Here is a 12,469-nt window from a genome sequence, read left to right as displayed (position 1 = left end):
CAAATTGAAAACAAATGCTAAAACCATGGACGGAATCTGAGTTCTGGTTTAGACTTGGATGTGAGTACACAAAAATCACTTAAAACCCATTCTGTGATGGATTTGTTTGGTTATCAGGTTGCACTATATATATATATATATATATATATAATTATTTTGAAATAAACTCAGAGGAACCTTTTGTATGGCAGGTTAGAAGGAATGGAAGTTGCTGGATTCAGACAGGCAGCTAAGCATGCTTTGGGGTTTCAAGGTTGGTAGGCAGATTGGCATTGCAGCTTGGAACCTGCGGCTCATGCTACGAATACAAAGAGCAGACAATCAGGCCCCAGACAGGGAAGGAACACATTTCTGGAGCTATGGGGAGCTGGGTTTGCAACAACTCAGAAACTCGTTGAATGAACTAAAACCAAGCTTGGAGGCAGGAACCAACCTGTTTGTACACTATGGACAAAGAAGACTTCATATTTTCCCTCCATTTTTTAAAAGAAAGCAAACTACATTTAACTACATATGAGTTTGAGAAAGCAGTAATTTGTGAAGCACTTTCAGATCTTCAGAAGAGAAAAACTATTTCCAGGAGGAACAAAAAACAGCAAATGAAATTGAGTGGTAGTAACAAAAACATTACAAAATATCACTGTTCAGTTATTTTCTACAAATGGGCTAGTACAATATTCAAAACACGGTTTGTAGAAATCAGAATGCTTTTCTCAGCCGAGGTCATTTCACCTTAGCCAACATTTTTGCAGCCACAGCCAGATAGGCTTTTTAGTTTATGACATACAGAGCAGAACAAGACAAGAAGGCAGAATGCAATAGAAGCTCATTTTTTTCAGTAAAGGAAGCGACTATGAACTGCAGCAAGACTTCCAGTAGGACAAACACAGCTTTATTTACCAACACTGACCTAGCCCTGCCAGTGAATTCCCAACGGTCAAAGAATATTTGCTCTCTGCTATACTTGCAGGCAGCTGCACATGAAGGAGAAAAGGTTTGGGAGAGGTCTCTGCAATAAGACCTGGGAAAGAAAAAGAAAGCAAAAAGGAGACAGAGCAAAATCAGCATGCTTCATCTTCGCATGGTGGGCAAAGCTGTAGATATAAAGGAAGAGTCAAGGATGTAAAAGGACAGTGGCAGATGTAGAAGTGAAGCATATGGTGAAGGAGTCACCATGGTACTGTCACTCAGAAATGACACAGGTATCTGCCTCTACCACAGCACTAAAACAGGATGCAAAGCCACCTACCAGCTAAACCAACAACTCCTTTTTTTTTTTTAAACAGAAGGCATTTTTAGTTTCATTTCTGTCGTATAATGAAGCTATATTTTCCTAGAAATATGCCCGTAATCAATAGAAAAATAAATCATTCTACAGAAGCAGACATGAAATATGAAAAAAACATTTTTATTCCTATTATTATGTAATCTTATTTAATTATGTCTTAAGAATGACTTTTCTCCTGCCTCATACAATGCAGAACTCTACTGTTTATCTTGTTATATCTAAATTAGCAGCATCCCCAAGCAGGTGTTACATTTGGAAGACAACATACAGTAAGCAATTAGAGAATTGTATGTAAATACATAATTTGTCTGAGGAAAAGAAAGCTCTTTGGTATGATTAAGCATCATTTAAAAATTTCATGTTAAAAAAGGTAAACAACTACCAAATGGGATGATGCAGAGTTTGAAAATGCGCTTCCCTGAAGGATCAGCCCAAGGAGCATACTGTGTTTCTGTGCATAGCCAGTGAGAGTTCTGGTCTGACTATGCTGTAGTATTTTCCAATTTTCATACCCAAGAGACTCTGATTTTTGAGAAATTGATGATCTAGAACAAGATTGCTTGTCCACTTGCTCCTTATTAAGCATGCTCACATGTGGTGCATGTATACACTCTTGGGGTACTCCAGCTACCTCAGGATGAAAAGGAGGCTGTGACAGGAGGTGTGAGCAAACAGGAAAAGCACAAGCAAAGGCAGAAGGACACGTTGTAAGCTTTGGCTGAAAAGCCACAGATGTTAAAACTGAGACCAAATATAGAAATATCTTTTCCACATAGATGTTACCTACAGTAGGATTAAAAACAAAACAAGAAAACCCTTCAGAATACCCAGAGAGGGCAGAGAAGAGAACCATAGCCTTTCAGGCAGCTGCATACATCTAATACCCATCCACATATTTTTATCTTAGCTCGCAGATTCACTGTAAAACTTGGCAGGAAATTTGAGAAGGACTTTGGAAAACTCCACAGCACACCTGCGAGAGTATAAACAGAATTATCCTTATTTTACTACTGGATAAACTACTGGAAAAGATCATTCTTTCTGCCTAACTTCAGGTATCCTGTGTTTTCCAGATGAAGGAAGACATCCACCCCGATGGATCTCTCCTGTCAAATGAACACTTTTTGACATGAAGCACAATGAAAAATGAATGATTTTTATTATTCATAATGCTGCCACTAGGTATTGTAACTTCACAAGCTGTGTGGAGACTTGCCACTTAAATTAGACCCTTGAGGCCCCAAATGTTTCTAATGACTTACCAATAATCCTACACCAAATAAGTAGTAAAAGCTGTGTTATTTTTTCCATCCCAGTGCTTATTGATATTATCTATTAAGCACACTGGTGTACTTGTATAAATCATCTTAATAGCAGAACCAGAGACTTCCACCAGGGAAGAGGTTTCCTTCTCAAGTCAGAAACCTGTTATCCTAGTGATTGCTACAGCTAGCAATCATGACCACAGCATAACCATAATAAAACATGACTACAGTGTGACCATAACCAACAGTGCGATCATAGAACAAGAATGTAGATTTGCATTAAAAGACTGCCCCTCAGCCAAAACAACCTGCTCAATCTAGGAGAAGATTCTCCAAGTCAGCTTTATTTATTTTCAGGGCACGTGAAATACTGATTTTTTTCTCTGTTTACCTGCCTAAGATATGCTTGCCTCTCTGAAATGACAGAGAATTGCTCAAGTCCAAGAAATTAAGTTTTCCTAGTAGAAAAGCATGAGATATGGTGTCAGATTAATTTAAAATATGTCATTTCAGGATTTAAAGGTAAATATTTGTTTGTTTCCTTACAGTCTATCATGCACAGGGAATTAGTTGGGGTGGTTGTATACTACTGCAGCTGAAGTGCCTTTGGTATCTGACCTTGTTCATTTGACCTTACCTTGGGTGTCTTTACCATACTGCACTTTGCAATGCAAATATATCCTGACTTGATTACATAGAAGCTGTTCTGCAAAGATATTCACTGACCCCACTAACAACGGGAACTGCATTTCTTTGCTGAGGGCAAAAAAACTCATGAGTATTTCTTTAGACACCTCACAAGGAAATAAAAGCAATTCTTGAGTAATTTAGGAGCAAATCAGCATACTTCTAAGAGTCTTGGAGATTCACACCTTCTCTCATACATCCATCACATCAAACTGGTTTCTACTAGTAAGCTACAGCAGTGCTTTGAAGAGTATGTAGTGATTTCATGTCATCTGATATTGTTAATCCAGTACTTATACTTGCTGTGCAAATGGGCACTGGAAACTATGTCATATTCATGTTTGTCAGGAAGTGTGGGAGATGCAAGACTAAAGAACTGGCAACTCTGAACCTTGGCTGAAAAAAATACTTTCTCCTTTTACTTTGGATCCCTGATTTTGCCTCTCCTTCAGAGATTACAGTGTTGCACATGATGAATGGCATACAGCAAATTAATATTTAAGAATTCAGCACCAAGAGGTAATTACTCAGCTAGCACAGGCTCATATTATTGATGCTTGGCTCCTTAAGAGATTTTTTTGGAGTGCCTATAAAGTAAATTAAGACATTTAAAACATTATAGTATTACACATCATTACATTTCCTGATCTGCATATTTTAGCAATTGTTTATGTTATGTAGCATGAAGAGCTGTTTCTTGCAAGTTATTTCTGAGAAAGGCTTGGACTCGATTATCTATCTGTAAATACTGAAAAGGGAGAAAATATCCTCCATGTTGTGGCAAAGGGTTGTAGGCAAATGTAAAAAGTACCTCCTCAGTGGCCTCTAAAAACATATTTTATACACCAAACTACAGGACAGTGTGGTGATTCAGGACTTTCCTGAATCATGGCACAACTGATTCAGTCAAAGATTGATCTGTCAGATTGCACCATCTGAGGGGGTCTAGTGTTAATCTTGCTAGAATCCAAATGGAAGCAACTATTACTTTCCAGGAAACTTCAGGTGCTCCAGAAAACTGTACTCTGCAGCTCAGAAATACAGTCTAGCATTAGACACCAGGCTCATTTTCTACTTTATTTTCAGACACATCGAAGTATAGGTAAAGGCTTGAGGACTTGAGAAAAAAGAACAGAGTCTTGCTAGATGGGAGGTAGCTACAACTTATTCAATAGGTTGTGTTCAGCATAAATAATAAGGGCTATGGTTAAATATTGCTGCTTCTCTGGCAGTAAGAAAAATTTTCTAACAGGAAAACCCATCGCTGTAGAAAAATGAGCTTTCATAAGAGCCATACCTAGATTTTGGCTCCTCTCCTCCTCCCTCCCAAAGATCTAAAGAGCATCACAAATTTCAGGCCCTTCCAATCCAAGATTTGTCCTGGCTTTCTTCACCCAGAACTTTTATAACTGTTCTAGAATACTTCTTATGAAGTGAAGTGAAAAGAAAAAAATAATGAAAAAAGAAAAAAAGGAAAAAAAAAAAAAAAAAAAAAAAAAACAGAAGAGACATTGGGAAGAAATTCTGTGGATAGAACCTCGAGAATTCATTTAATCCAAGCTCCCACTCCAAGCAGGGTTGGTCTGGAGCTGTATAAGGTTGCAAATGACCTTGTCCAAGACAGAAATGTTCACAGACTCTTTTGGCCCCTGTTCCAGCGTTTAAACAAGTGGTTCACACGTGAAGAGTGTTTTCCTCATAACTCGTTGGAACTTTTCATGTTAAAATTTGTAACTGTTGTGTCTTGCCTTTTTGTTGTACCCTTCTGAGAAGAATCTGACTCTTGACTTATTTCTAATCCTCTTTTATGTATTGTAAGGCTGTAATTAGAGCTCCCTCAGTCTTGTCTTTTCAAGGCAAAACAAATTCTGTTCTTCTGCCCTCTGCTTATGTGTCATATGCTCCAGCTCCCTTCTGAATTATGTGCTACTCAAAATGGATTTGGTGTCCCAGTTAATAAAGTTTTTTTGGAAACATACTTTACTTGCATGCATGGCTGCTTGCATGTAATGCAATAAATGTATCAGGAGTTTAAACAGAAGGACGTAATGGCTCTGAAAATATCAGGGGCTAAAGTGAAGAAATGGGAAAATTGTGTCAGGTACACAGGAGATGTCTATGAAAAACTGGCAGCATACAAGAGATCAATACAAATTTTTGCAGAAGGCCACTGACAACTAGAACAGTGTTTGGATTTCCCTGCACAGATCATCATATGTTGAACCAAAACCACAGACACTGGTCATAGCTGAATGAGAGAATCAGGATCCTGAGGGCTTTATGTGGAATGGTCTTGGGTTAAAGCCAGGTAGAGTCGGAATCACATTTGGATTGATGCCACAGGGCAAGAGGACTGTACAAAAATAATTACACCAACAATATTTTGCACTGTTAAGCAACAAAGGCACGATTTTGAGTGTATAATGTCTATTCACTTGTAATCTATCCAAATGATATCTCATTCTTCACAGAAAGGGCTTGGAGAAGGGCCTGACAAATTGTCATCTTTCTGCTGTACCTACATATGTTCCACAGCATACAGGGGTATAATCTTAAATTAATGCATTTTATAACTAGAGCAAAACTCATCTCATTCTGTGGTGTAGAACTGAATGGCTGCACTTGGCAGGCATTTGTGGGCATTTAAGACCTCTTTATAGGCAAAATAACAAGACTCATCAATCCCATATTGTGCTCTTTGCAAAAAACAAAACACAAAAAATCTGAAATTGGAAATAACATTTGTGAAGTAATCTTGCATTAAACAAAAAGCTTTAATTGATCTTGTTAAATTTTATCTGAATAAATGTGCAACCAATGATTCAGTACAACTCTCTACATCAGCTATCAGTCCTCACTCAGACTATCAGCTTGCCAAGTGCTGGTTTATTCTGTGTGAAAGTTTCTGTGTCATGATAGTTTCATAATTACACATTATGACCAGGGGAAAAACTAGTAATAATAAAAGACACCTATACTTGACACTGGTGCCCAAATGAAAAGGCAAAAATGTGTACATCCATTTTGTGTTAAAGGTTTGCTTGAGACAAAACACAAGTTTGCTGGGGAGAGGTGGAGGAGCTGCAGGACAGTCTGGTATATAATAATGGAGCCATCTACTGGAAAGCTGCTGCTGTGAGCACCTCATCTCCACCTCACTCACCTGCTGTCAGCCTCCTCAAAATTAATCCTCCAACATTTACATCTGGCTCCTATTTGCTGTCCTTCCTTGTTCTACAAGGTGCAGAGGAATATTAAATATCTGTCGTGGATTACCACCTATGTAGTGCAGAAAACAGTAAGGGATCCCTGTGTTCAAGCTGGGTTTACACAGAAATAATGTTGCATGCCTTTTGTGATCTGGTAGTTTACTTTTGTATATGTCCCGCTGTTGGCCACGCTCCAGCTATGGTTGAGAAAAGGAAGTCAAAGCAGGAGAAATTTGTTGTGTTTCAAGATTGTTGCTTGTTTCTACAGGGGAATGGAAAAGTTTATCTTGCTTTTACAACACACTAAAACTTCTTTTATGATGTTTTGATTCAACAGTGTTGAGAATCATTCTTCCTGCTTTGTTGTAAGAAATATTGAGTAATATCAGCTCCTACTGAGGTGGGTTTTTCTTTTTTTTTTCTGCCTTTTTTTTTTTCCTGTGTTTTTTCTGTTTTTCTTTTTGAAAGCAACCTGTTTCTCTAACCAGACAAACCACTTGTTTGGATAGACACGTTACTTTTGCCCCAGCAACAATTACATTTCCTGAAGCAAATTTTAAACTATCTTACAAGTTGTGATCAACCACCTTTTCAAATATAGCCAGACTTGTATTTGCATCTATCATAATCAAGGTGCTTGCAAAGTGAAACAGCACTCCTAAAATGAAGCTGATTGCCTTTCATGTCCTGTGAAATGGCTTGGATAGACAGTAACTGAACAAATACTCTCTAATCTGTTTTGATAATATTCTAAAGTTCATATTTAAGTTCAACCTTACTGTTACATTGGTGCTTCCACGCCTTCAACTGGTGGAGAGGAATAGCTGAAGAGGCCAAGCGGTGCCACAGTGAATCAGAGTAAACAGGCAATATGTAGTGTTGCAGAAGGACTCTTCTTCAGGTAACTGAGGAAACAGCAAAGCAGTAATTTAGACACAAATTCAGTTCCACATAGATCATCAAATTTATATATATATTAAATATATATTATAATGTTAACTACTATATTTAATATTAAATGTTAGTATTTTAAAATAATTTTATGGTACAAAATGAGCCTTTTTCCTGCTCAAGCTAAGCTCTTGTAGACTATAAGGGCAGCTGAGCCAGAATAAGGGCAATGAACTGAAGGGTTTGGATCAATACAAACAGAAAAATTATGGACGTTTCTATAGCTGCAATGTAAATAATTAAGTTCTCTAAGAAGCTGCTTGTTGGACCCCTACCAATCACACCACCACTTTACCAGTCAAGGTCTCCTACTTCAAAAACCCAAAAGCCAACCTGCAAACTGGCAAATTATATTTATGAGAATTTTCCATACAGATTGCCTGGCAGCTACTGATTGCCCACTGCAGGCAGTTGTCAATTAGCTCTGTTTAATTTGCTTGTTCACCCTTGAATCTGACCCTTCAGAGCTGGCAGATAAGCAGTCTCTGTCGTACAAAACCTATATATGTAATCTGCCTGAAGAGCATAGGCACTCATTTAGTCCACCTGCTAAATGTGGTCATATGTCCACACATCACATTTAAAGAAATAATAACAATACAGGTTACTGTCTTTCCACTGACAGTAGAAAGACACTGAAGCAACACCTACCCACTTTCTTTTTTCTTTCCTAAGCTTGCTCCACCCCACAGATACAAAAATAGAGTGCATTCTCCAGAGTTTTAAAGCAAAAGAGTCTTGGGGTTCTTATTTTGAATTTAATAAATATACACATAGGATGACAAAGTTAGAGGAAAACTGTCAAAAATGTCTTTCTAAAAGAAAAACTGTATCCTTTCACCAAACCATTTCATCTTCAGAAAAGCATCCTTACTTTCACTTCATGGAAGATTTGTCTTAGAACCATTTAACAACCATTAAAAAAAAAAAAAAAGGAGGGAAAAAAAAAAGACAAAAATGCCTTAGATCCTGAAATCGTGATGAGCTTGTAATTAACCACAGTTTGTAGGGGATTTGTGAAACTATTATGCTGTACTATAAGGACACACACTTTATCAAGGCTTGAGCATGGTCTAATTAATAGAGATCGCATGCAGCCCATTAATTAACTCAACATGGTAATCAAACATCCAGAAATACTGCTTAACTAACCCCTGGTGTACTCAAGGGCAATGCATTCACTGAAGATGTTATATGTCACGTTGCTGTATGGAACATGTGTTACCTTTGAGGGTGGGGAACTCAGGGGTTAATGTGACAGAAACTATACAATAGCAAAGAATGTATTTTTCATGTGAATTTAAGTGCCCAGGAAAACTACTGAATTAGCCTTAATGGAAAGTTAAGGATCACCACCCTCATTAAATCACAGCTACAGATCTTATTCCCTAACCTACGTTGCCCATATCTCTTGTACTGCTGTAGACAGATTACATCAAATGCTAACAAGTTTCCCAAATACAAATCCTTTTATTCATTTGGCTTATTTATAGGTCTTGCGATCAGTGTGAGCACCTAGGTATGGTTCTCCCCCAGCTTTAGCTGCTCAAGGCTACAAATGCACTAAGATTTCCTGGGCAGCAGCCCCCACCTACTCATCGTCTTGCTCTACTTACTCCCCACCATCTCTCCTTGCCCTCTATCATGCCCTTCCAGCAGGGAGTAGGACAGTTCCCCAGTGATTTGTGACACAGCTCTACAAACTACTGTGCTGATGCTACTAAATGGGCATCATGGAAGTTGATATCATAGGCAGAGACAAGGCTGCTCAAGTCAGCAAGTATTTTTTTCTGTTGGAATCTGAAAGTTAAGTACCTGTTTAAGATGACTCTAATGATACATAGCAATACAGATATCTCCAGAAGTTGTTTTGGCCCACCTATCTCAAAAACTTATCTTATGATGAGATGATCATCTTTGGAGAGGCTTGATTCTTTCCAGTGGTCTGTAGAGAATTTGTATTCCTAAATTAGATTAGATCTACCTTATACATGGGCAAATTAAATGGTATAAATTTCTTCCTGCTATCTGAGTACAGAAACCTGTCTTACCAGTGATTACTGAGTAATCAACATTAGCTGTTAGCATCTTTACAGAAATTACAGAAAGAGTTCATTCCAAAACTAATCAGTTTGTTGTAAAGTCCATTGAATTTCCTCCATCCCTCTGGCAGATTGCTGTTTCACTAGTTCTACATTTCATGAGTCATAATTTAAAGAAACATTTCACATCTCTATTATACAGAAACTCTTATGCTCAAATGAAGGTCACTAGAAAGAACTAAGGAAAAATAACTGAGCTAAGTAAAAAAAAAAAAAAAAAAAAAAAACTAATTCTAAAACAACTTCCTCTGCTCTGATTCAATGTACTTATATTACTAAGTAAATCAAACAGTAATAAAGCATTGTCCTCTGACATGAAATCACCCTGCTATAATTCTGCCTCTAATCATCTGTGGTGCTAGAAGACAACAAACGCTATCATAGCAGGCTGTGATCTCATTCAGCCTCATGGAATTTTTATACCAGAAGGGAATACTACATTTATCTATTTGACTTCCAGTATAATCCAGGTCAAAACATGTCACTTGGTAACTCTGCATCATCATCCTATTTTGTGGTAGGAGTTAATAGATTTCTCGAAAAATATTAAAACAATAACAAAAAAAGGAATAATGAAAACTCTTCTATAGCTCTCAGCAAATCATCCCAATGTTTAGTTATTTCTTCTGAGACATGTTAGCACCTGAAGTCTGACCTGTATTTCTGCTGGCTCCAGTTGTCTGCCACCGGGTCTCAGCCTGCTTTCAGTTGCTAAGTTACTGTATTTTGGCTCAAAGTCAACACAGGACAGTTATTTTTCCATTGACCTGTAGGGCCATATCTTCAATTAGAATAAGTCACTATAGTTTAAGCAAAGTTAAGGGGATCTTATCCTGACTTTGCTTGTTATGTTAAGGAGTTACCTGCTGTGCCTCATGCAGTCTGTTCTCTCGTACAGGCTATGACCAAAACACATCAAAACCTTCTCTTCAGACAGATTAATAGGTTGATGACCTTGAAGTTACCAATTCAGATCTTTATATGTGCGTTATGAACCCTTTACAAAGGGAAATAGTGATGGGTTGGCCTTGGGCTGCATCCAGGTGCCCACCCAGCTGCTCTCTCTCTCCCCTGCCTCAGCAGGGCAGGAGGAAAAAACAGGATGAAAAAGCTCATGGGTCAGCAGAAAGACAGGGGATCTCTTACCAATTACTCTCACAGGAAAAACAGGCTCAACTTGGAGACAATTAATTTATTCCCAATTAAAATAGATTTGGATAGTGAGAAGCAAAGACAAAATTAAATCCTCACTTTCCCCACCCCTTTTTCCTGAGGCTCAGCCCACTCCTTCATTCCCAGCTCCTCCCCTCCCCTCAGCAGGAGAAAGGAATGGGAATGGAGCCATCGTCTGTACCTAACAGCTCCTCTCTACCAACTGCTTCTTCCTCACACTTTTCCCGTGCTCCACAAGCTGCAGTTTGCTCAGGAATATCCACCTGTTCCCATGTTACCTCCTCCACAGGCTGCGGGGGCATACCTGCTCAGAGCACCTCCTTCTCCTTCTCCTCCTCTGCCCTTGGGGTTTACATTGCTGTTTCTCACACTTTTTTTCCCTTATCCCTCACTGCCAGGCAGGATTTTTTGCTGTTTAGTAAATATGCTGTCCCTGAGGCGCCGTTGTTGCTGAGTGCCTCAGGTGCGCTGAGGTGGGGCTGCCATGGAACAATCTGGAACCAGCTGTGGCCTGCGTGAGGCAGCGCAGGCTTCCCCTCACAGAGGCCCCCACTGCTGGCTCCCAGGCAGGGGCACCACTCACAGAAGAAAAAAATTTAAAAGAGGAAAAAAAAAAAAAAAAGTGCAGATTTCAAAAGCTGACACGGTGTCTCTCTGTCAAACAGAGGCTGCTATTATGGAAGCGGTTCACCATGCCTCACCCTCCTTGTTCATGTGGTCACACGTCAGCCTCCTCAGTTACCACACTGTTCTGAGGGGTCACATTCAGCTGGGTTCACGTGATGTCCTCCAGCATTTTCAGATTAATTCACTTCTATTGTACAGCACTTACTGGAGAAGTATAGCCTAAATTATGAACCTGGGTTTTGTTACATTGAAAGCAGACGCTGGATGATTTCCGTCCACTGCATGACCTGACTTACTATTGAAATCAGCCTTTTGTGTCTTTTATACCAGCCGTTCTTTGCTGGATCTTCTGCTCTGTCTCACCAAACCTACAGTTAGACCCCAGAGGAATTGGAAACCTCCCCTGAGTGATGATTCCTGATTTACAGCTCCCTTCCACAAGCTATCGTTGAGACAGTTTGGGAGCCGTTTAATATGTACAACGCCGATTTTGTATAGCGATAATTGTTTTTAATCAGAATGTTGTGCAGTACTAAGTCAAACACATTACAGAAGTCTAAATATATTATGTCAACACAGCTACTTTAAATTAAGCAGAGCTAGGCCCAACTCAAGAGCTCCACAGAAAAAACCTGCTATTCATTAGGAAGTAATGTTGATTTAGGAGGTAACTAGCTTGCCCCAGAAGAACCATTATCCTAATAATATTTCTTGGGATGGATCTACTGGGATGGAAAGAGGAAAGGTTAAGGGACTGTGACCCCTCTATTCACTATGTGATACGAGGTACACACAGTAGAGGATACAGCAGCATTTCATATACATCATAGCAGGCCTGGTTATACTATCACTGTTGTCTTTTCAATAGCATAGATACTGCAGACATCCCGGTTGTCTGCAGTAATTAAACATCAAGATGTGTTTTCTAACTGTGACCATGTTATTATGGAAGGGAGAGAGCCTTGAAAGCTGTCCAGGGGTTAATTTTGTAGATATATTGCTTTTTTAAAAATGGTTCATAAGGACATTTTGTATAATAATGGACTCATTTTTCAAAGGTGCTGATCCATGGAGTTAGCATACATGCAGCAGAGTATACAAGCTTAAAAGAAAGGGTGACCAAGATACTTTCTCTGCTGTTCCCTGATGTGAAACAGACATCTCTGC

General features: G+C 38.9%; 1 long non-coding RNA gene across 3 annotated transcripts; it reads right to left on the bottom strand.

Moving 5' to 3' along the window:
• Positions 1-694: 694 nt before the first annotated feature.
• Positions 695-11,346, bottom strand: LOC137861990 (uncharacterized). Of its 3 annotated transcripts, none has more exons than XR_011099987.1 (4): positions 10,366-10,493; positions 10,158-10,269; positions 7,229-7,354; positions 695-1,021 (listed from the first exon to the last, which is right to left on the bottom strand). It is a non-coding gene; the product is annotated as an uncharacterized lncRNA (long non-coding RNA). The 3 variants fall into 3 exon arrangements; XR_011099988.1 differs by lacking the exons at positions 695-1,021; positions 10,366-10,493 and adding exons at positions 1,503-2,261; positions 10,980-11,346; XR_011099986.1 differs by lacking the exon at positions 695-1,021 and adding an exon at positions 1,503-2,261.
• Positions 11,347-12,469: the final 1,123 nt, after the last annotated feature.

This window comes from Anas acuta, chromosome 10 (genome assembly GCF_963932015.1).
Source record: "Anas acuta chromosome 10, bAnaAcu1.1, whole genome shotgun sequence".
In the NCBI taxonomy this organism is placed as follows: domain Eukaryota; kingdom Metazoa; phylum Chordata; class Aves; order Anseriformes; family Anatidae; genus Anas; species Anas acuta.
This window is presented reverse-complemented; position numbering and strand designations above follow the sequence as displayed.